The sequence below is a fragment of the Lissotriton vulgaris genome, chromosome 12 (genome assembly GCF_964263255.1).
Source record: "Lissotriton vulgaris chromosome 12, aLisVul1.2, whole genome shotgun sequence".
NCBI classification, from domain to species: domain Eukaryota; kingdom Metazoa; phylum Chordata; class Amphibia; order Caudata; family Salamandridae; genus Lissotriton; species Lissotriton vulgaris.
In genome coordinates, this window is record NC_141700.1 from 539,854,933 (window position 1) to 539,880,330 (window position 25,398).

Sequence of the window (25,398 nt, forward strand, 5' to 3'; positions counted from 1 at the left end):
GGGGCTGACGAGCCGGGTTACGCACCTGCGTGCCACGAGTGGTACCGAACCTGAAGATATTTTTTGGCAGCCTATGCAGCACCCCTTCATACATTCCTACTCCCTGCTGACGAGAGGCAACAACCTTGAAACACGTGTCCAGGGATGGCCAACGCATCTGATTTTTAATCAAGACCCTGGCAGAGGCGTACCCGCTGATGCTGACTACATGGACCACGGTGCTTTGGGGCAACACGCTGATAGGAAAAGCAGTGTGCGACCAATTGGATGGTAACTTATATTCAAGCTCCTTGGAGCTGGTGGGGCTGACGAGCCGGGTTACGCACCTGCGTGCCACGAGTGGTACCGAACCTGAAGATATTTTTTGGCAGCCTATGCAGCACCCCTTCATACATTCCTACTCCCTGCTGACGAGAGGCAACAACCTCGAAACACGTGCCCAGGGATGGCCAACGCGACTGATTTTTAATCAAGACCCTGGCAGAGGCGTACCCGCTGATGCTGACTACATGGACCACGGTGCTTTGTGGCAACACGCTGATAGGAAAAGCAGTGTGCGACCAATTGGATGATAATGCACACATTGATGATGGCACACTCAGATGAAGCACTCTGCCGGACCCTGCCATGGGATGTCCCTGACTACCCCAATGAAGATGATACCAGAGGCAACAATTACAAATGTGAAGCCAAGGGCAATTACACCAATGACATGGGAGAGTACATGGAGGGGAAATGGATGATAACTGCACCCAACACCGCGGACACTTGGTGGCCATTGAATCACACTTGCAACATCAGAGCTCCCAGAATACTCACCCCCAGCTTGCCACTGATGGCCCTTCAGACGTGCATCTAGTTCAAGCTGCTTCACAGCTAAAATGCGTGCCATGAGTGGTGTCATGCTGCACCACGCCAACCTGCCGGCACGAGGGATCAGCCCCAGTGTCATCTCGGCCACGTTCCTTCTCAGCCGGCAGATGCCATCCCACCTCTTGTGACAGTGGGTGCGCCGTTGGTTTGAGACACCCAGAGCCCGAACCTTGCATGTAATGGCCCTCCACACGGCCTTTAGCTGGTTGACTTTGCGCTGCAGGCATAGGAGACAAGAGGGTCAAATAATCAGTGTAACAGACCACCATTTCCCAGGACAGGAGCAGGACAATTCCCTCTCTCCTTGAGTTCAAAAAGCAACTAAAGACATGGCTCTTTTAGGAATAGTGGTCTGAAACACAGTATGGAAAATCAGAACCAGAAGCGCCAAGACACTTAAGGGTATACGTGCACTATACAAGTCATAATAACATGACAATAACTCATCCCAAATTCAGCCATAACTATAGCAGAGACAATAAAATTGCGAAAATCAAACATCATCATGAGTGAAACACACATTAAAGCCCGCAGGTATGAGGGTAAACACAGTACATGCCCATGCAGGATGCCAGCACAGTGACCAGTGTGTATGCTGACCACATCTACTGCGCATTTGTGGGAATACTAAGACATGCAGGACATTGCTTAATATGTTTTTTTAAGACTCATTGTGTCCAACACTGCGCATCCCTCAATGCATTTGCCCTCATACTGCCCCACTGTGTCATGGAAGTCACATTGAGGGACATGAGTTTACAAACGCAACCCCTCTTCACAAGGCCTGTCTTGTGCAATCTACATGGCTGTAATGGCTCATTGATGGAGAGTCAAGAGGAAAAGCACACATTTGACACTCTGTGCATTCATTGATGTGTCCCTGTCAGATTGGGGGATGAATGTGGAGGCCAGATGGGGTCACACAGCGGTCCAACTTGTGGCATCTGAAATGTGACATGAAGGTACAATTTGGAAACACAAACAGTGCCAAGACATGCAAGTATGTGCACATGCTGGTGGGAATGGAAGGGTCTGGGCACAACAATGTTTGAATATATAATGTTATAGGGGAATGACCAACGAGAGTGTCACCCTGGGGGATTGAGTTCCATACCAAATTGCAGAACTAGAGATGAGGCACATATTGAGTCAGAAACAATTCCATCTCTACCCTCTGGACAACAACCCTAGCTAAGGCCACAGATGGGCCAGTGAAGGACATTAGGGACACACACAGTCATTCAGACGGGCAATCACTGTCCCGACTCCTGCATTGCAAACTTGCTGCCTCACTGTATGACTAACAAGACATCACAGGTCCCTCAAATCTGGATGTGCAGGCAGGGAAACGTGTGGAATAGGCTGGACACCCCTTCTCCCTGGAAACAGCATGCTAGACAGTGCATGATACAACCCCCCACTCTCACGCACATACTACTTCATGTGTGCCCCCCCTGCACTCTCACTCCCACTCTGAGAGACTTACCACGACATTTGGCACACCATAGAGCCTCAGATAGTGGGTGAGATTCTCGTCCACAAGGACTTCCAGCTTCTCGCTGGCGAAGGAAGTGGCACGGATCTTCTCAGTCCGCGATTCCGGGGCCATGCATTGCTATGAGTGACCGGGATCTGGGTGTCGGAGCAGGCCAACCGCCATTAGCCGGGTGTATCTGCCTATCAGTCCCTCGATGTTGTGTTGGGCCATGGCGGTGACACACCGCTGGTGCCAGGCGGTAGGTACCGCGATTCCGGGGCCATGCATTGCTATGAGTGAACGGGATCTGGGTGGTGGAGCATGCCAACCACGATTAGCCAGGTGTATATGTATATCAGTCCCTCAATGTTGTGTTGGGCCATGGCAGTGACACACCGCTGGTGCCAGGTGGTAGCTACCACGATTCCGGGGCCATGCATTGCTATGAGTGACCGGGATCTAAGTGGTGGAGCAATTTGAATGCAGATATGGACGCACCATGGTGTTTCACTGTTTAATAGGCAGTTGTCATCAGTGCACAGTGTACACATGATAAATGGCACTTCATTGTGCACACAATGCCAATGTGACATTTTCCCCACTGCTGACTACACATGCCATGTATGTGATATTGAACATTGCCATGTGCTCTCTCACATATCACTTGTGATGTTGATGTGCGTGTACACCAAACAGTGTTGTTTTGTACTCTGCAATGGGTACACAGTGCAATGTGTGAAAGGGCACACTGAGGTATGTGTTAATGGACAGTGTGCAAGTTGGACTGTCCAGTTTTTGTGGCTCATGCACACACTTGTTGTTTAGGCACAGACTCTGCTCATTGTTTTGTTGATGTGTGCTTTGTGCCACCTACACGTAAAGGTGGGGCAGGCACAGCTGATATGTGTGTGACAACAGTGTTACAGTTTAACACAGGGCTGCTTGTGCTAGATGTGGCCATATCCTTTTGTGAATTTACATGGCCTTTTTTTTCTAGAGGCACTTGCTGTGTGAAAGGGGTCAAGTGTACAAGTAGTGTAGCAGAGGTTGTCCCTACATGTGAGGTGGTTTATGACTCAACAGTGAGGCGAGTAATTGTTGGTGTTGTGTCACTTAGGACTTGAGAATTTGGACACGTGTAGTGTTGTATTGCATTGACATGTGTCCCCTTTCATCTCTACTAGGAGGAGACCAAATATACATCGACCCTTCACATTGCTGGCAGACATGGAGAATAAGGAGATCATCAAGAAATTCTGTCTGGATCAACCCACCCAGCAGAACCTATGTGCTATGTTGGATTCCCACCTGCAGCCCCGCAGAACATATCCAACTGCTTTCACCCCAACATCGAAGGTGATGGCGGCACTGCATTTTTTTGCCACTGGATCATTCCAGCACCCTGTGTCCACCGCAGGTGGGATGTCACAACCCATGTTTAGCATGGTGCTACGTGATGTCCTGGCTGCTATGATGATCTACAAAGAAAGATATATCCATTTCCCCAGGAGCCATGAATTGGTGGCTGTTAAGGGTGATTTTTATCCCCTTGCCCACATCCCCAATGTTGTTAGAGCCATTGATGGCACACATATTGGGCTAGTTCTACCGCAGGCACGTGAGTATATATACAGGAATCGGAAACATTTTCATTCCATCAACATGCAAGTGGTGTGCCAGGAAGATATGATCATCTCGCACATGTGTGCCAAATTTCCAGGCTCTGCCCATGACTCGTACATCCTGCGTAACAGCATCGTGCCCCAGCTGATGGCTAATCTGCTTCCGGAGCGTGCATGGATTGTGTAGTGAGTATGCAGAGTCAACTGGCGTGCTGTGTGTGTGACAAGCTGTCCTCTGCCACAGTTGTTTTTGTTGGGTCTGTGTATCTCACACCTAGGTGACTCTGCATATCCCAACCGTCCTTGATTGCTGAGCCCCCTGCCCAATCCACAGACACCGGCTCAAGTCCGCTACAACGATGCCCATGGGAGGACCCGTCATGTGGTTGAGCGTACTTTTGGGCTCCTGAAGTCAGTTTTGCTGCCTGAACAAAACCGGAGGTGCCCTGATGTACTCGCCCAGTAAGGTGTGCCATATCGTTGTTGTCTGCTGCATGATCCACAAACTGGCCTTGCGCAAGCAGATCCCACTGCTTCTGGACGATGACGATCAGTCAAGGCCTCTGCCTGCAAACCAACCCATGTCCAGTGATGAGAATAGTGGAGAGGAGGAGGTTGTTGACCTGCATGGACAGCTCATCAACCGCTACTTCACATGAAGGTGAGTGACAAGGTATAACGGGGCCATTGTCTGCTCATGTAGTTTGTGGTGTAAAGGTAGATGTGATCTTTGTGACTGCAGCCTGTTATTGCCTCAGTCTTGGATGTTTAGGGGACCCGGTAGTCATTCACAGCAATAGGAGGTGTATGTTGGTACTGTTGCTCATTGTAATGTGTTCTGATTGATGTACCTTGATGACAACTGTTGTGTGTTGGCTGTGCTGCCACCGCCTGACCAGTGAATATTATTCTGTTGTATTTCCCTAGGTCCCTTCAGCCTCTCCTTGCCTTCTGACAATCTGTTCTCCTGTGACATTGTGATCATGGTAAAAATATTACATACTGTGTTGAACATGGAGCAGATACAACAACATTTGTGTGTAAGCAGTGTTTATTTACAAAGGATATATGTGACAGGGGAGTGAATATTTACAGAAATGCGAAGGGTGAAGCAATGAGTTCAGAGTGATGGTAGATGAGACAAGTCCAACAGACAGATGCCATTCAAATGGTATTGTGCGGTAGGATATTTGAGATGGTCAATGGCAGGGGGAAAAGGTGTGCCCTCATGGGTGGCCCCTAGTCTGGCGTCTTGCTGGTGCCTTTCCGCGGCTTGGGCCTAATGATTTCTTAGGGTGGCCTCTTGATTTCTTTGCAGGGGGGCCACAGCTACTGCGCCAGTGGTGTCTGGTGAATCAGCCCTCTCCGTGCTCGCAGGGGAAGAAGAGCAACTGGTATCCTGCGGGACACCGGAGGGAGGTGGAGGGGTAGTCTGGGCCCCAGGCCTTATCCTAAGTTCCGCCACCAGCTGGCCCAGGAGGTCTACAATTTGTCCCATGCGGGGGTCCATGGACCGCAGCACCTGGGTTAGCTCATGAGCATCCTGTTGGGCCTGATCCATTTGGGCCTATGACTGCTTGTAAGCCCCAATGACCCTGGTGATGTAGGCCAGGGCTTCGGTCGCATGGTGCTGTTGCCTCCGTGTCTTCCTGGGACTCGCCCCTCCCCTGCTGTCATGTACCTGTTGGCTCACCACTGTCTGCCCATGCGTACTTGCCCTGGTCTCCGCGGTTTTTGGGGTGGGGTGTACAGGCAGGGCGTATATTGCAGACAGTACTGGTGGTGGTGGCCACAGGGGTCGTTCCAGCAGGGCTCAGCGTAGTAGTGGGTGTGTTTGTCGCTGTGGGTGTGGGGGTGGCAGTGGTGTTCCAGGATCGGTTGTGCGGTCGCATGCCAGATGGGCCAGCTTCCTGCTCAGTGTTGGAGTCCAGGGAGCCTGCCCAGAGAGTCCATGTTCCAACGAGGGAGGTGTCTGGCTCCGCAGGTTGGTGTTCTCGTCCTCCGCGGTCAGTTCTTTGCCACCTGTGGGACAGAGGGGAGATGGTCATTGACGTGCACACCTCAAGCTTGCAGTTCACTGTCTCTAATTCACAGGTAATGCAGAGCACAGTTGGCTATTTCACACATTGTATGTCTTCACAGTGGTTGTCATTATGACATGATGTGGGGGTACATACTAATTCTTGCCCATGGGGTGACATGTCAATGAATACCATGGCCCACATGCATTTCATTATTACAATGAAAGATTCTAATCTGACAAGTGGCGCATTCCCAACTTTGTGGAAATCATCTTTGCTGTCTGCTCTGTTTGGCTGCCGTTACATCTGGGCCTGTACTAGCCATTCTCGTCTCATGCATTCTTTTGTCCTGTGCTTTTACTTCATAGTTCAACAGAACATGCTTGCTTACTTTTCTTATGGCCCTTCATGGTCAGCCCCCATGTAAGTTACAGTGGACATTCATTGTTTTGTATGTTGGTGCACTGATTTGCTTCAACATGGCATTTGGTGAGTCACACTGCTGTGTCTGTGGCAGTTGCATACGCTTAGCTGTGTGCACACTGTATCTTGAGATAGTATCTGTGCCAATTTATGTGTGATGTGAGGCCTTGTCATCTATCTCCATTCTTTTCTGTATGTTTGCTGGGGTGCATGTACTGACTGTTCACCTGTCCCATTGTCACATTGTTGTGGACTTTCGTGAACATGCTTCTGTGTGGGGTGGAGTGCTCCATCCTGCTCAGGGGTGTGACTGAGGTGCCTGTTAGGAGTTGTAGTGCAGGCCTCCCATCCACAGACAGAATGACCTGTTAAGATGGCTACCTACCTGTTAGTTTCAGTGTACAAGGCAATGGCTGTCACATGCCGGGGGTGGGGGTGTGTGCTCCATCTTGCTCAGCTGTGGGATAGGGGGCCTGATGGGAGTGGTGGTGCAGGCCTCCCACCCACTAACAGCCCTCCCTGGTGAGATGTCTACCTACCTGTTAGGTGAGGGTGAAGTATACAATGGCTGGGACATGCTTCTGGGTAGGTTGGAGTGCTCCATCCTGCTCAGTGGTGGGACAGAGGTGCCTGTTGGGAGTTGTAGTGCAGGCCTCCCAACCACAGACAGAACGACCTTGGTGGATGGCTACCCATCTGTTAGGTGAGGGTGAGGTATTTAATGGCTGTGACATGCTTCTGGGTGGGGTGTAGTGCTCCATCCTGCTCAGGGGTGGGAGGGGAGAGCCTGGTGGGAGTTGTAGTGCAGGCCTGCCACCCCCTCACAGCCCTCCCTGGAAAGATGGCTACCTACCTGTTGGTTTGTTTATAGTGATACAATGGCTGCCACATGCTGGGGGTGGTGGTCAGTGCTCCATCCTGCTCAGCTGTGGGATAGGAGTGCCTGGTGGGAGTTGTAGTGCAGGCCTCCCACCCACAGACAGAATGGCCTTGGCGTTTGGCTACCCACCTGTTAGGTTTCAGTGCACAATGCAATGACTGCCACATGCTGGGGGTGGGGGGGTGAGTGCTCCATCTTGCTCAGCTATGGGACAGGGAGCCTGGTGGGAGTGGTCTGAAGGCCTCCCATCCACTAACAGCCCTCCCTGGTGAGATGGCTACCTACCTGTTAGGTGAGGGTGAAGTATACAATGGCTGGGACATGCTTCTGGGTGGGGTGCAGTGCTCCATCCTGCTTAGGGGTGGGACAGAGGTGCCTGTTGGGAGTTGTAGTACAGGCCTCCCAACTACAGACAGAATGACCTTGGTGTATGGCTACCCACCTGTTAGGTTTCAGTGTACAATACAATGGCTGCCACATGCTGTGGTTGAAGGTGAGCGCTCTATCTTGCTCAGCTGTGGGACAGGGGGCTTGGTGGGAGTGGTGGTGCAGGCCTCACACCCACTAACAGCCCTCCCTGTTAGGATGGCTACCTACCTTTTAGGTTTCAGTGCACAATGCAATGGCTGCCACATGCTGGGGTGGGGGTGAGTGGTCCATCTTGCTCAGCTGTGGGACACGGGGCCTGGTAGGAGTAGTGGTGCAGGCCTCCCACCCACTAGCAGTCCTTCCTGTTAAGATGGCTACCTACCTTTAAGGTTTCAGTGTACAATGCAATGGCTGCCACATGCTGGGGGTGGGGGGTGAGTGCTCCATCTTGCTCAGTTGTGGGACAGGGGGCCTGGTGGGAGTGGCTGTGCAGGCCTCCCACCCACTAATAGCCCTCCCTGGTGAGATGGCTACCTACCTGTTAGGTGAGCGTGAAGTATACAATGGCTGCAACATGCTTCTGGTTGGGGTGGAATGCTCAATCCTCCTCAGGGGTGGGACAGAGGTGCCTGTTGGGAGTTGTAGTACAGGCCTCCGAACCACAGACAGAACGACCTTGGTGTTTGGCTACCCACCTGTTAGGTTGCTGTGTACAATGCAATGACTACCACATGCTGGGGGTGAGTACTCCATCTTGCACAGCTGTGGGACAGAACGCCTGGTGGCTGTTGTAGTGTTGGCTACCCACCCACCCACACGCCTCCCTGTTAAGATGGCTACCTACCTGTTAGGTTGCAGTGTACAATGCAATGGCTGGCACATGCTGGGTGTGTGGGCGGTGAGTGCTCCATCTTGCTCAGCTGTGGGACAGGGGGCCTGGTGGGAGTGGTGGTACAGGCTTCCCACCAACTAACAGCCCTACCTGGTGAGATGAGAAGACAACCTACCTGTTAGGTGAGGGTGAGGTATACAATGGCTGGGCCATGCTTCTGGGTGGGGTGCAGTGTTCAGTCCTGCTCAGGGGTGTGACAGAGGTGCCTTTGGGAGTTGTAGTGCAGGCCTCCCTGGGAAGATGGCTACCTACCTGTTATGTGAAGGTGACCCATACACTGGCTGACACATGCTGGGAGGGGGGTGAGTGCTCCATCCTGCTCAGAGGTGGACAGGGGTGCCTGGTGGGAGTTGTGGTACTGGTTGCCTGTAGACATGCTGCCCTGTGAATGTTGTGTAGCTTTGGGGTGAATCAGATGTAGTGAATGTTACATCTGTGAGACCTGTGTTGGGTGTTGTGGTGCTGGTGACTGGATTTGTGCCTAGGAGGTGTAGCTTTGTAGTTGTGAAAGACAGTACATAGCAGTGGGATGGGATGCATTTGTTTTTACTTACCAGCCTGCACTCCTCTGGCTATCCCTGTGAGACTGTCTGGATGCAGGATGGCAATTACCTTCTCCTCCCAATCCGTGAATGTTCTCGGTGGACCGAAAACAATTTTTGGTAGTGGTGTTCCCTAAAAGGGAATAACCGCACCTTCACCTACATGTCAGATGGAATAGTATTGTGGGACACACAGTTAATGAACGATATTAATAATCTGATCGGAGTGCTAGGGAGACCACTGTCACACACTACCAAGAGTGACTAAAGCAAATCCAAAGGATTTGCAAAAACAAAATTGCAGAAAAGGGGTCAATTAAGCACTATCCTATACGTTATGTCAAGAACATGACCTTTTAGTCATAGTAATTTCACATCCAAAATAGGCATAGCATTGTACATTTCAACAACAATGTTCTTATTGGGACAGGATAATCAAGGGAAAGTCCTTTTATATATGTTGTGTTCATTTATTCAAGAATATCAGAAGAAACAGTCAAACATCAGAAGAAACAGCCAACACGTGTTTCGTCTGTACACAGTCTGTACCAAGACTTTCTCAAGGCTGTGAAATAAAAGAATAGTACATCAATATATACATATGGATAACCCCAAAGAACATTAAAACATGTCAGGAGGTCATCCTGCAATGAGAGCTCATAATAAAAGTCACCCAAAAATGTAGAATGAATCAGATATATGTGATAAAAGTAGAGAAAAGAGAGAACCCAGATAGGCGTTATAGATTATCAATGCCTCAGTTGAGAAAGTAGAAAATATAAAGTGAACCAAGAGGGGAACAGTGGATAGTAAAAAGTGCACATACATAATGAAGCAAAAGAAAGATCAAAGATATCAACCATATGTTAATGTTAGGTATGTTTTATATAGCGCGCGGCTACTCCGAGGAGTGTCCCGGCGCTTTATGACCTACAGCAGAAACAACAGGGCAGGCGAAAAGAAATGAAAAAGACCTACTGCACAAAAAGCCAAGATTTCAGACTTTTTCTAAAAGCCAGCAGATTGGAATTACTACGCAGCGAAATAGGCAGGGTATTCCAGAGCTGAGGATCCAGGCGCCTAAAGGACCGGCCCCCAGTCCGTGCTCTTCTTGCAACAGGGACCACGGCAAGAGACAACGACTCTGACCTCAGAGATCTAGCCGGATGGTAAAAAGCCAGGCGTTTCTGAATGTACTTAGCCCCAGAGGCATAGAAGGCCTTGTGAGCCAGAGTAAGTGCCTTAAAGACTATCCGCTTCCGGACAGGCAGTCAGTGGAGTGACTGCAAGAGGTCCAATGCTCTAGCTCGCCCGTGTAGGCCAAAAATGGCTCTCGCGGCCGAGTTCTGGACCACCTGCAGACGTTTGAGAAGATACTCCGGCAGGCCCAGATACAGGACATTGGAGTAATCCAACCTAGACCCAATAGGGGCCTGGACCGTAGTTTTCCTATGGGCCAGCGGGAGCAAGGGAAGAAACTTGCGGTGCATCTTAAGGAAGCCAAAGCATGTTCCTGCTAAGCCAAGAATCTGGGACTTCAGCGTTAAGCCGTTATCGATTTTCACACCCAGATTCTTGGCTAGCGTAGAGGAAGCCGCAGGAGGAAACATGTTAACTGGCCACCATTCCTGCCAGCTCGGGTCAGATCGACAGCCGAAGAAGAGCACCTCAGATTTATCTGAGTTGCACTTGAGGCTGTTCAGCTGGAACCATTTAAAAACAGCCCCAAGGCACCCACGGATGCTCTCTCTGTCAAACTCAGACCCCTTCCCACAAGTGAAGAGGAGCTGAGTGTCATCGGCATATGACACGATCTGGACCCCGAAAGACTCCGCCAGCGCCGCCAAAGGGGTCATAAAGATGTTAAAAAGCGTCGGGCTCAACACTGAGCCCTGAGGGACTCCGACCTCCAAAGGCGGCACTACAGCAGAGCAAGGGGGGGCCCAGACCGTTTGCCGGCGGCCAGCCAAAAAAGATCTAAACCAGCTGAGCACTGTCCCCCTCAGACCGATGTCATTAAGTCTGACAAGGAGACCCTCATGGGGGACGGTGTCACAAGCCGCCGACAAGTCAAGCATCACCAACATGGCCTTGCCACCTGCATCTAATATTTCCTTGATAGCCTCCGTCACTTCCAATAGCGCCGTCTCGGTGCTTAAGTTGGTACGGAAGCCGGATTGAGTGGGATGTAACAAGTTGTGGGTTTCAAGGAAGTTGGAGAGCGATGCGTGAACATGTTTCTCCAAGATCTTAGCGAAGGCAGGCAGGAGGGAAATAGGCCTGTAATTGGCGTGAACCTCAGGATCCAGACCCGGCTTTTTCAGTAATGGAATGACCATCGCTTGCTTCCAGGCTAAAGGAACCACTCCACTACTTAACGAGAGGTTCAACAAGGGATTAACAAGGGGATTTATTATCTCCGCCATTATCGACAGAAATTTGGCAGGACAAGGGTCTAGAGGGGACCCCGGCTTAAATTTAGCTAGAAGTTCCAAGGATGTAGTACTGGATAAGGGTGGGAATTCAGAGAAAATAGGCACAAAGCTAGCTGCTGACTCTAGCCGGATACCAGCACTGGGGCCTACCCCAGCCCCAGTCAAAGGAAAAGAGTCCTGGATCATCTTAATTTTAGTGGTGAAGAAACTGGTAAACGAGGTCACCCACGGTTCCGAATGCGCACATTGAGGAGTGCTCCTATTCGGGGCCGTAAATTCCCTGACAATTGTGAATATCTCCTTACAGGAGTTGGTGGCTGTCTCCATTCTCCTTGAGAAGTAGGTTTTCTTCTCAAGCTAAATATCTTGATGGTAGGCTTTGATGGAGGATCTATACGCCAACTTGGCCACGATGTCATACTGACGGCGCCAGGCCCTCTCTGTGCAGCCTTACACTTCCGTCGTTACAGAGCCAGAGCTTCAGTGAACCAAGGAGCGGAGTCCCGTTTAGCTGTTTTACGGGGGGCCGTCTCCGGGCCAAGTTCATCAAGCTGATCTATAAGCCACACCTGAAGAGAATCCAAATCCCTTTCTAGATCCCCGACAACCGGCAAGGGTGATGCTGACAGGCCTGGGCCAGCATTTCCGGAGTCACACGACATATTAAATCACAATAGTAAGACCTAACTAAATACTAAGTATGTGAAAATAATACTAGACCCCAGTGCCACAATAAAATTGAAATGAATATATAACAGTCTAACCTCAATGGTTGAATGGAACACAATAGGTGAAAAGAGGTTGTTGGTGATGATAAACGCGAAGAAGTATAGAGAGTTCCAGACCTAGAAAAGCATAATATAATCAAATACCAGTGGTATGTCCTGATGTCATAACAATCGAGCATCTGAGTAGGCACAAAGAGCAATCCAGGTGGACATGAACAAATCCCGCAATGCAATGGATATATAAAATACTATTGATGAACAAAAGGATAAGACCAAAAATAATCTCGTATAGTAAAATAGCACCCTAGCCAACTAATACTATATACAGACTTGAGGTCGGCATAGGAAAATATATGAGCAGATAGTTATATATGCTCACCCGAGCAATGGTAATGTCCAGGTGTACTAGTCACAGTAACCCTTTGGAGAAGCGTGTAACACGGATAGTAAAAGTGACCGTAGGAAATTCTCAATTGTCAGTTCAAGTAGAAGTACAAAGTGTCTGCACTATTAAGGTCACAATGAATATCTAGAAAACAAAACGTACATGAATAAATAAAGAGCATATCTCAGTATAGATATTAGCATAGGATAAATAATCATAATGACAACAGGCAAGTCAAGGTATTTAATAAAGATAGGTTTCGTTCCCTAGCTACCTTGAATATAAAATTGAATCAAAAAGGGGGGAGGTAAGTAGAGAGGGGCCAGATATATATGTAGCGGAGGCATGGTGCATGATCGCCCTCTAAAGTACGTCTTACTAATTAGCATTGCCATCACTAGTAAATCTCACTAGTGATAAACAATCTGGAGTAGTTTAGAAGTATATAGAGAATCCATGCAAAATTCGGAGATGGTGTCAGTATTAGCCTTCCACCTAAAACCAATTCAACATAGTCTATAAAAATCCAGTAGAAACATCATAATATTTCAATTCGGAAGTATAAAAAAGAGAAAAAGAGAGAAGAAGATAACTAAATATGTACCCTGTTCAATGAAGCCTAAAAAGTAAACAAAATGTGTCAGAGCATTCTACAAATTTACGGAATGACCTGTTCTGTTATATCCACAGACACACTCACCCAAGAAATATAGCATGGTAGATCAAAGAAATTTCCGAATGTGGTTATCAAGGCTCTATGAAAGGGGATATTGAGAACAGATGATCCAATGTTATTGTAATGGTAAGGATAATTGAAATAAATAACAGTAGTCAGTAGTCCATAAATACAATGTAAGATTCGCATACAGGGAATCTAGGTAATAGACCAATCCGGTACGTTAGGGAACAAGAAATGGCTATCAAAGCTTGTAGGCGTCGTCTGCCGAGTTAAGGCACCACATCAGTAATCTAAAAGTAAAGCCAAATATGTATACAGTCATTGGTACGCGTCCAAAGAAAACATATATAAGGCGTAAGTAGATAAATCGCCAACGTTTTATATCGGTAATAGACTTACACGATGTTCTGGTATCCAGTCCGCTTGATAACGCGACTGAAAATTGCTAGTGCACAGCCGGCATCTTAACCGCATGCGCGCTAGCGCAATTCCGCTCCTGTGCTGAGTTTTTTAAAACCGCACTTTACGTGACGAGCTGGGCTCGTCATCAGCGTGCGAGGAGGCTATGACATGACGAGCCCAGCTCGTCATCAGCGTGGAAGGGGTTAAGTAGTCAATGATTGGCTAGTGTGGAATCACTTGAGACGCGAGGCGGGTCACATGAAGAAATAAAAATAAAGAATGGACTACAGATTAAAGATGCAGCATAGTGCATATATCTGTATGTATTTGAAACTCGAGGAGTACTGCCTTTATAATAATAAAATGGGAACCAATAGACGTGTCAGGATAAAGAGCTGAAAAATATCAGAAGGAAATATAAGTAGAACCAAAATTAGACGAATGATGCATGGAATAGTAAAAGGCCGTAAATGACCCTGTAAAACGTCTTGGACAGGAGGCAGTTAACAAAGGGAGAATACCCAGAAGTAAAAACAAAGAGTATTAAAAGCAAGAAATGTGCCAATAGACATGCTAGGTTACAGTCAGCATGCACAAGGTTACATAAAAAGGTCGCTAGAATCTATCATAGTCAGTATTTAGAGCGAATGCCGGTGAGTTTCTTGCTTTTAATACTCTTTATTTTTACTTGTTTTACCTCAAAGCTGGGGAACCGGGTTCGAGTCTCTGCAATGGCGCTCAACATCCTGTGATTCTGGGCAAATCATTTAATCTACCCGTGCCTATCAAAAATGAATGTGTCCATCTGTAACAAAACTGGTGCTCATGTAAAGTGCTCTAATACCTGATATCTTCGGGTCTAGTTCACGCTACATTACACAGCAGAGGTTGACAATGTTGAAGAGAACATTGCCTGCGGTAATTATAATAAAAATGAGATGAACGTTAGTTCACAGAATAAGTGTATGCAATGCAGAAGTGGAAGAACTCCTGTAAAGTTAAAAGATTACGTTATCTGTTTTTGTAATATGTAATGTGTTATATTCATTTTTTTCTTTTCTTTTTCTTTTTGTTTATAAAAAGGGAACAGGTGCTTTATGTATTGCTGGTGAGGTGTTGTTGCTTTAGGGATAGAATATTAGCTATAAAATGTTAGCCTTTTAGGGGCCCCAGGGCGATGGATCAAAATAATATCGATTTGATCTTGAAAGAAAATTGCAATTAAACTTTCTTAAATATTGTTCCCAAAAGATAGAAAAAAAGATTTTTTATTGTACATAATTTTATATAGCGCAAACTTGACACGAGTCGGGTATCAGAGTGATTTACATAGCACCAGTTGCATTACATGAGGACACATTCATTTTTGTTAGGGACAGGGAGATTAAGTGATTTGCCCCAAATCACAGGATGTTCAGTGTCATTGCCAAGACTTGAACCCAGTTCCCCAGATTTGAGGTTGACCGCCCTGGCGGTCCTCTCCCCAAATAAATCAACTCAAATAAATAAAATCTTTACATTAAAGGCTCTATAGAGAAAATGCTGTATTAATGTAATACACCCATTAACAACTTCAAGTACATAAACCAGATACATCAGATTCCAATAATAATAATAATAATAAAGAGATTTATAAAGCGCCTGGTGACGCCTTCACGGCGTGTCCCCGCGCTGCGGAGAAAAAAGAAAACCCAAAAGGAGAGAGGCAGACTGCCACCCTGCGATCAACCAGATAGCTAGTTTTTATACAGATGGGTCTTGAGAAGTTTTCTGAACTTAATTTCAGATCCTTCTAGCCTAAGGCTGATGGGGAGTTTATTCCAATTGCTGGCTGCCAGATGTCTGAAAGAGCGTCCACCCATTTTTGCTCTTCTGACACGAGGAATTTTTAGTAGTCCTGCTCCTGCAGAGCGTAATTCTCTGGTGGGTTCATATGTCTGTATCAGGTCAGAGAGATAGGATGGGGCTTTATGCCAGACAATCCTATGGCATATAAGGAGTGCTTTGAATAGCACTCTCTTTCTGACCGGAAGCCAGTGTAGCGACGCCAAGGCAGGTTGGGAAGCTGCTCTTTTCGGGAGTCTCAGTACTAACCTGGCAGCGGTATTCTGGAGGACTTGCAATCGTTTAAGGTTTTTTTCGGAGGTACCTAAGAGTAGCACATTCCCGTAGTCCATACGGGATGTAACCAGGGCTTGAGTCAAGGTTCGCCGGGCCTCTAGCGGAAGTAGATCCAGCGTGCGATTGAGGGTTTTGAGTATTCCAAAACATTTTCCCACTACTCGATTTACATGGCCCTCATAGGACAAGTTGGGATCAACCCAGATTCCCAAATTCTTGGCCTCCTTGCTCGGCTTGGGCGTGGGGCCCAGGCATGCTGGCCACCAGTCTCCTGTCCAGCTAGAGTTGTTCCCTCCGATCACCACAACCTCCGTTTTTGAGCCATTGAGTTTCAGACAATGTGAGCTCATCCATCCTGCTAAGGCCTGCATACAGGCCTTGAAGTTGGAGGCAGCTGTGTTAGGGGCTTGGGACAGGGAGATCAGCAGTTGGGTGTCGTCAGCGTATGAGACTAAATCTACACCAAACGCTTGCACCACTTCTGCCAACGGGGCCAAATAGAGATTGAACAGGCTAGGGCTTAAAGCTGAGCCCTGAGGCACTCCCTGTTCAAGTGCAATGGCAGAGGATTTAAACGAGCCCCTTTGGACCTGAAAGCTGCGGTCCGTAAGGAATGCTTCAAGCCATCTTAGTGCGGACTCCGTGAACCCGGCTTTTTTCAGACACTGTAGCAAGATGGAATGAGCTACAGTGTCGAACGCTGCACTAAGGTCAAGCATTATCAGTGCCATGGTGTGTCCGGAGTCCGCCTTTTGACGCAGGGTCTCAGTTGCTTTCAACAGGGCCGTCTCAGTGAAGAAGCCCGGTCGGAACCCAGACTGAGAGGGGTGTAGGAGTTTGTTCTTCTCTAAGTGAGCCATAAGTTGTATATTAGCCACTTTCTCTGCCACTTTAGCTAAATAGGGCAGCAGGGAGATAGGTCTCAGATTAGCTAGCACCTCCTGACTAATATTAGGTTTCTTTTTGATAGGCAGAACTATAGCTTTCTTCCATTCACCCGGAAGAGTGCCGGTGGTGAAGGAGACTTGGAGAACGTGCCTAATGTAAGGTTCCAGTACCAGGATGCTTTCACCCAGCACCCTGGGGGGTGCAGGGTCTCTAGGGGAGCCTGATTTGATACTACGACAGATGTTTAATAGTCCCTCTGTAGGGGGTACCAGAAAGGTTTTAAAGCAGTTCTCTACCTTGCTTACTCCTACAGTTTCCTCGAAGTCAACCTAACACTTGCCTTTTAAAAGCTCATCTTCTGGCAGCTGGCAGTTTGTAAAAAAATCAGCTGCATTGGGTTTTAGGAGATAATTTACGAGGTGGGGTGGAGGGGGGGTGGGGGGGGGATTTCGACTGCCAAGGGTCCTTCATAGGGTTTAATCTGGCACCTGCTCTTCTTTTCTTGGAATAAATATATTTTTTCAGTCTTGCCCATGGTCCATTACTACAATATCTTTATAATATTTCATAGTCAATATGTTTGTCCTCTATATACTCATGCAGATAAAACGGAGGACTGTGGCGAGGACATGAAATGAAATGGTAATTTTTGCATTGCTTACAGGTAATTTTTATTACTATGACTTCTTCTCTTGCACAGATGAGTGCTGCTTACCTCTACTAGCCAGTAAACTAAACAATTACCACTTTCAACTATATCCTCAATATCATTGGCTGTGCAAGGGACACAAGCAAGAGCAGCACTCATTAGGCTACTCCAGAGGTGAAATTCAGGAAATGATGGTGCCAAATAGTGTTTTTTAGACAAAGATTCTCAATAAATTTGGTTTTCCATCCTGCTCCATCCCTAATTCTCTACATCAATCCTTTCATTAATCCATCCAGTCATCAATTCACCCATTTTCCGTCACCTATGTATCATTCTTCCATTCATCCAACCCTTCTCTCCAAACTTCCTTCCACTAACTAATCATCTCCTGATCCAGCCTCTCCATCTTCTCTACATCACACGTGCAACGATTCACCATCTATCTATCCATCTTTTTTTCCATCCCTCGCTTTCTTCCTTCCTCTCTACCCCTTCTTTCTTTTCATGCACTCTTGCTGCATTAGTCCCTCACTCCACAGTTCCACCATGCAGTTCTACTGCAGTGTTGTTTATGAGCTTCTGCTGTGAACCAGGCGCCTCCAACCAAAGTCACAGATGCCATAAACAGTGCTTAAAAGCTTTATGTATAGCAGAATGTCCAGTTGCACCCACCCCTCGCTTGAGCTGCTAAAGTTCGTGAGATTTCATGACGCCACTGCGTGACCAAGTGGTCTGCATGTTCTATCAGTTGCAACAGGAAGTGCGGTGTGGGCGAAGTTTCTTATAGTGTCAACAGGAAATGGAGAAGAGAAAAAAGTTCACCTCAAGAACTCGGTTTGGGGGGCACTTTTCTTTTTAAAATATTTTTATAAGACGCCTGCCTCCAGGGAAGGTTATCCTCAAGAGGTAAGGACTGGAAGTGAAGCAAAGGGAATCGGTTTAATTAATGTAAGGATTAAAGAGTAAAAAGTTCGTTTGATATCTATTTATCAAGCCTTTCTGAATAGGCTACTGATGCACGAGCCAGACAACTGTTTTCAAGACAGTTTACAATTTCTCTTCGTTCAGTTTGTAATTTCCAGACTCTTGAGCTGGTGTGCTTTTTCAATAAGTTTCCCACGACAAAAAAGTAACTGGTGACGCTCAGTGGAAAATTATACATCAGCCTTATCTCAACATTGTACCGTTTGCTGACCTAAATCATATTTTGTTTTTGTTACTAAAGTAAACTGTATGCTTGGAGTTTCACCGAAGGTTCGAGGGGGGCGTGAGTTAATCTCGCTATCATTATAATCTATATATATAAAAACCAAAGTATGTCCGTTTGTCCTTTATGCATTACTACACCATTCATCCGATCGGCATGAAACTTTGGGAAGTTGTTGAGTACACTCTCGCAAAGGTTTCTGGCTAAAAAAAAAAAAAAATGTGTTAAAAGTTGTTGTTTTGGAATGACCATCCACAAAGCACAAGGACAATCTCTGCAAGTGTGTGGACTAGATTTGGAGGATCCGTGCTTCTCACATGGACAACTGTATGTGGCCAGCTCACGTGTCAGAAACCCTTCTGATTTATTCGTCTATGCACCAGACGGAAAAACAAAAAATATTGTGTATCCACAAACATTCGAATAAAAAAACAGAATTAAAACAACACTTTGAAATGTTTTCCATATTAAAATGAATAAGTTTCAATAAAAATGACACAATGTAAATTGAATGTTATCATAACAAGTTTCCTTAAATTTCCTTTCTTCTGAGATCGCAGCAACGCGCGACGGGTAAGCTAGTTATCTATAGATGAAACTGGGTGCTACACTACCCTATTTAAATGTACAAGTGTTACTAGTAAATGATGGATTGCAGGGACGGATTAATGGATGTAAAGGAGAATTTGTCCAGGCTATGTTAAGACCCAGCGCCCTAGCACATAAATCAAAAGGTTTAACCCATTCTGTGTCTATGGGAAAATGTGCTCGTACATGTGACCCAAAGTAAACACTGTGAGCAGGGTCTCTGTCTTTGTTTTTGTTGACTGGTGTCTTAAGTCGTTGATGCGCTGAACAGCCTTATTTTACCACCTTATGTAAACAATTGCTTGTCACAGGAACTTTCCAGGCTTCTTCTGTTTTTGGGTAGATTTTTTTTTCTCTTCAGTATTCGTTGACATATCTTAACAACAGGAGCAGTATTATGATGGCCTTTTCTGGTGCAGCGCAGAATAGGGTGTAAGGTGTATTAATTTAACCCTATATTTATAGGGTTAACCCTTTATGGGCTTATAACCCTTTATTCTCCGATAGTACAGCTTGGAAACAGTGAGAAAGGTTTGCCTCTTTCTGTTTCTGAGCTCTGCTGTTTCAAAATAAACCACTAAAAAGTCAGAAAGTCTGACGCAGTAGTTGGCGCAAAAACTATGCATTTCTGGAGTCATGTCGCAAGCACGACGCAACTCCAGCAATGCATGGGGAGGCCAATACTTATTATTGTATTTTATTGTATTGTAATTGCATTTATATAGCGCTTACTACCCCTGACAAGGCATCAAAGCGCTTTTTCGGCGAGTAGCGCGGTACTCCGGTACCCATAGAGGATTAGTATTGAATTAGTATAGTACATTTTTAACGGTGGATAGGTTAGTCAGTTATTTGAATTCGGAATGATAGCAGAAGGATAGAGGAGAAAAAAAGGTTTATATTTATATAGTGCTTGTTACCGCTGATGGGGTGTTGAAGCACGCTACTCCTGAAGCCCATAAAGGATTTGTGGTGAATTAGTATGGTGAAATATGAAAGTAATTTCAGAGGTAGATATTAGTCAGTTATTTGGAGTGAGAAGGATAGCGGAGGGATAAAAGAGAAAGAAAGGTTTGCATTCATATAGCACTTGTTACCCCTGATGGGTGATGAAGCGCTTTTCTGGCGAGTAGCACGCTACTCCTAAACCCATAAAGGATTAGTGTTGAAAATTAGTATAATGAAATATGAAGTAATTTGAGTAGTGGATATGTTATTCAGTTATTTGGGTAGAGAAGGGTAGGTAGCGGGATAGAAGAGGGACAGAGGTTTGTATTTATATAGCTCTTGCTACCTCTGATGGGGATTTGAAGCACGAGTAGCACGCCACTCTGAAACCCATAAGGATTAGTGTTGAATTAGAATGGTGAAACATGAAAGTAATTTTAGTGGGGGATATTAGTCAGCTATTTGGCTTGAGAAGGGTTGAAGAGGGGTAGAAAAGGGAATAGCTTTGCATTTCTATAGTGATTGTAACCCTGATGGGGTGTTGAGACGCTTTATTAGCGAGTAGCCCGCTACTCTGGAACCCATAAAGGATTAGTGGTGAATTAGTATAGTGGAATGTGGAATTTGAGAAGTGAACATGTTAGTGTGTTATTTTGATTGAAAAAGATAGTGGAGGGATTAAAGCGTGAAGGATTTTTTTGGGGGGTCAAAGCAGAAGGAGAAGGCTTTTGGGTGAGTAAATAGGAGTTTTGGAGGGGAGGAGTCAGAGGAAAGAGTTTAGAAAGGTTTGTTTTAGGGGATCGGTATAGCAAAAGAGGTGTCAGATTATACAAGGAGGGGTAGAGTAGGAGAGAGTCTAGTACAAAGGGTTATTTTGGGGATCCTAGTAGTGGAATGGGGTTTGGGATAAATTAGAGAGTGGATGTAGAGGATATATTGGTAGATGTATAGGCTGAGAAATAGGGTAGTGCATTGGGATTGCTAAATTAGAAGATGGTGACAAATATATAGATCCATAAGTACATTGAAAGTATATAAATACATAAAGGAGGTAAGTATATGTAGAGTAACGATATTGATAGAGGCACAGGATGAAAAATAGGGTAGTGCATTGGATATGCTTTTTCAGGAGAAAAGCAACAGACACACAGATCCAAGTACATGGAAGGTACATAGGTGCACAATGGAAGTAAGTACATGTAGACCAAAGATGATTTGTATTCATTGTTTTCTCAACAATATAATTATTCTACATGTTTATACAAAGCAATACACAAAGATAGGTTCATATCTATAGTGTAAACAAATGCTTATATACATAGAGATATGCTGTAAATTTCTGTTTACGTATAGTGATTATGTGGGGAAGAGCCAATTCTTGAGTAGTTTTCTGAAGATAAGGTGGTTGTCGGTGGATCTTATGTTGGGGGTAAAGAGTTCCATAGTTTCGCTGCTTGAACAGAGAAGGATTTGCCACCCATGGTTTTTTTCTTGTATTTTGGAATTTTGAGGCGAGATGCCCCTTTAGAGCGGAGGTTTCTTTGTTGAATGTGTTTGGTGATTTTATTCCTGACTAGCTTACTCGTCGTGCGTTGCTGCGATCTCAGAAGAAAGGAATTTAAGGAAACTTGTTATGACATTGTGTCATTTTTATTGAAACTTATTCATTTTAATATGGAAAACATTTTAAAGTGTTGTTTTAATTCTGTTTATTTATCCGAGTGCTTGTGGATACAAAGTATTTTTTGTTTTTCCGTCTGGTGCGTACACGAATAAATCAGGTTTTCCAACGCATGAGCTGGCCACATACAGTTGTCCATGTGAGAAGCACGGATTCTCCAAATCTAGTCAACACACTTGCAGCGATTGTCCTTGTGCTTTGTTGATGGTCATTGCAAAAGTGAGTTGCACCAGAAAGTGTAAACATTCAGTATTGGAAAGATTATGAGGGCCCTGGGTGGCCAGGGGGCCGATATTTAACAAATATTTCTTTTTTTTTTGCCAGAAACCTTCGCGGGAGTGTACTCAACAACTTTTAACACAACTTCTTTTTTTCTTTTGCCAGAAACCTTCGCGGGAGTGTACTCAACAACTTCCCAAAGTTTCATGCCGATCGGATGAATGGTGTAGTAAAGCATAAAGGACAAACGGACATACTTTGGTTTTTATATATATGTAGATGAAGAGCGGTCCCATTCCATGTATTGCTTTGTGGGTGATACAAAGCAGCTTGAATGTGGATCTTTTGGCAAACGGTAACCAATGCAGGGCTTTCAAGGCAGGGGAGATGTGATCTTGTGGTTTGATATGCAAGAGTAGTTTGGCAGCCGAGTTCTGAATCCGTTGTAGTCTTTTCATGGTCGTTAAAGATGATCCGTGGTAGAGGCTATTGGCATAATCGAGTTTGGACAGAACAAGGGAGATGGTAGCTTGGACCTTGTGTGGAAATCCCAAATTAGGGAAAATTTGTTGCAGCATTTTTATAGTGACAACGCTTGATCTTGCTAGTTTGTCCACTTGGGCATTCATCGACAGCTTGGAGTCCATGGTCATTCCGAGGTTTCTTACTTCCTTCGATACTTTAGGCAGTGATCCCAGTTCATTAGACCATGCAGCAAGCGGGTTGTAATGTTTCCAATCACCACAAGTGAGTATTTCCGTTTTTGAAGCATTCAATTTGAGATGGCTCCAAGTCATTCACTGATTCACAGCTCTGAGACAGCTGAAAATTTGTGATTTGCCAATGTCTTTGGGGTATTCCAGTGGAAGGAGTATGTGTGTGTCATCTGCATAGTTATAGCACGTGAGGTGAGATTGATTGATCAGTACTGGTAATGACTTCATGTAGATGTTAAAAAGCATGGGCGAGATGATAGAGCCTTGAGGGACTCCTGCTTTTGTGGAGTATGGTTTGGACAAGAAAGGTGGGTTATGGATGACATTAGTTCTGTTTCGAATTAGGACGCAATAGAGTCTAGAGCAGTTCCCTCTATGCCGGCTTCATAGAGACTTTGTTTCAGAATATCATGGTAAACCGTGTCAAAGGCAGCTGAGAGGTCTAAGGATTAGCGCAGCAACCCAATTGGTGTCAACTGTATTCTTCAGGTCATCTCAGATGGCAAGGAGGGCAGATTCTGTGCCTCCTTTCGGATGGAATCCTGTTTGGAGGTCTGAGAGTATGTCATTCTCTTTAATGAATTGTGACATCTGGGCGAACGCTGCTCTTTCTATCAGTTTGCCCAGAAAAGGTCCATTTGTAATGGGTCTGTAGTTGTCAGGGTTCAGCGGGTCCAAGTTTGTTTTCTTCAGTTTTTTTTTGTTTACTTACCTGAAATTGGCCACATTCTACTCCCCCCGCCCCACATCGGCGCACGGCAGCACACCCTATACAGGCCGCTACTGTACTAGTGGGCCTGCAGCACTGGTTGTGCCACCCACATGAGTAGCCCTGTACACTTGTCTCAGGCCTACCATTGCAGTGTCTGTGAGTGCCATTTTAAACTACCATGTCAACCTGGCAAGTGCACCTACTTGCCAGGTCCTAACCTTCCATTTTACTACTTGTAAGGCACCCCTAAGGTAGGCCCAAGATACCCCAACGGGCAGGGTGTAGTGTATGTGAAAGGTAGTAAATATATTGGTGTGTTTTACACTTCCTGATACTGAAATACTGCCAATTCCATTCTTCAATATTGTAAGGACTGGTTCTCCCATAGGTTGTCATTGGAGTTAACTTATATCAATTTACGCGTATAAGTTTCAATTGGGTACAGCTAGAGATTCAGAGTTTGGGCTCTCTAAGCTCAGAATTTAAAAACACATCTTTTAGTAAAGATGTTTTTTTAAATTGTGTGTTTGAAAATGCCACTTTTCGAAAAAAGCAAGAGGAACGTGTACAATAATGCTGAACAACGCAAACATTCACCGCAGTCACAAAGATCTGGGTTAAATCCATTGTTCTTTTGCCCACCTTGCACCCCAGTTTGTACTCCGCTTTAGGCAAATCAGTCTTGACCCTGACCCTCCTGGGAACAGTCCAGCCCAAACTGCCAAGCCAGGTCCTTCCTGAACCGGAAACAAGTATCCTGGGACCGGTTTTGGGGAATCAGCCCTCATCAGTCAGGCTAGCTTAAATCCAGTGGCGCAGTGAGCACATGACCCACATCTGGGCATACCCTTCCCACATAGGGCGACAAAAGCAATAGGAACAAATGCTTGATGGAATGCTGAACAATGCAAACATTCACCCCCAGTTGCAGAGATCTGGGTTTAATCCATTGATCTTTGGCTCACCACGCCAACCCAGGTTGGACCCAGCCATATGCAAATCAGTCTTGATCCTGTCCCTCATGGGAATAGTCCAGCCAAAACTGCCAAGCCAGGTCCTCTCTAAATCGGAAACAAGTAACCTGGGACCGGTTTCGGAGCATCACTCCTCATCAGCCAGGCTAGCTTGATCTTTGCTTCATTGACTTAAAGGCCGCTTTTGACAGCGTGGAAAGGAAGTTATTGTGGGCCAAATTATGTAATATGGAACATTCCGGAAAGAATTTTTAAAGGATTACTCACATTTTACACTAAAATGGGTTAGTGTGAAACTTGGAGATTGGTTCAAGAGTCTGTATACAATGGTAAACTAAGGGGCTTGAAGCAGGGCTGCGTGCTGGCTCCACATGTACTTAATTTTTTTGTATCAGACTTATAAAACTCAATAGAAACAACTCTCACTCCCCACATTTGGGTACCTTAGCCCTTTTGTGCGTTGCATACGCTGACAACATTATTTTACATAGTTTGACCAAGAAGGCCTCATTAGGCTAATAACCGGTCTTGTGGAATTCCTAACAGCAAATAAGATAGAAATTGATTTAGCAAAAACAAATACTATGCTAATTAGCAACCGGCTAGCCCATCCATACAACATCCGGCTGGAGGGCAAGCCCTTGGAGAATGTGTCAAGCTACAAATACCAGTAAACTAAATTATCAAGAGCAGAAACATTACATGGCTCAACGGGCTAGTGCACTATCTTTTATCTACAACACACTGGTATCAAAATTGGAGGGTCCTTCATTTAAACCACGATTGGTGGTAATAACGGCAAAAACACTTCCAACTTTAACATACACCAGTGTACCCCTGCAAGGAAAAGATGCAACCCTGCTTACCAATCTAACAACTAGCATAATTAAAACTGTCTTTCAGCTTCCTCAAATGTCTCCAGCACAACTGCGTCTGGAATTTGGCTTACTGAATGAGACAGTGGGCA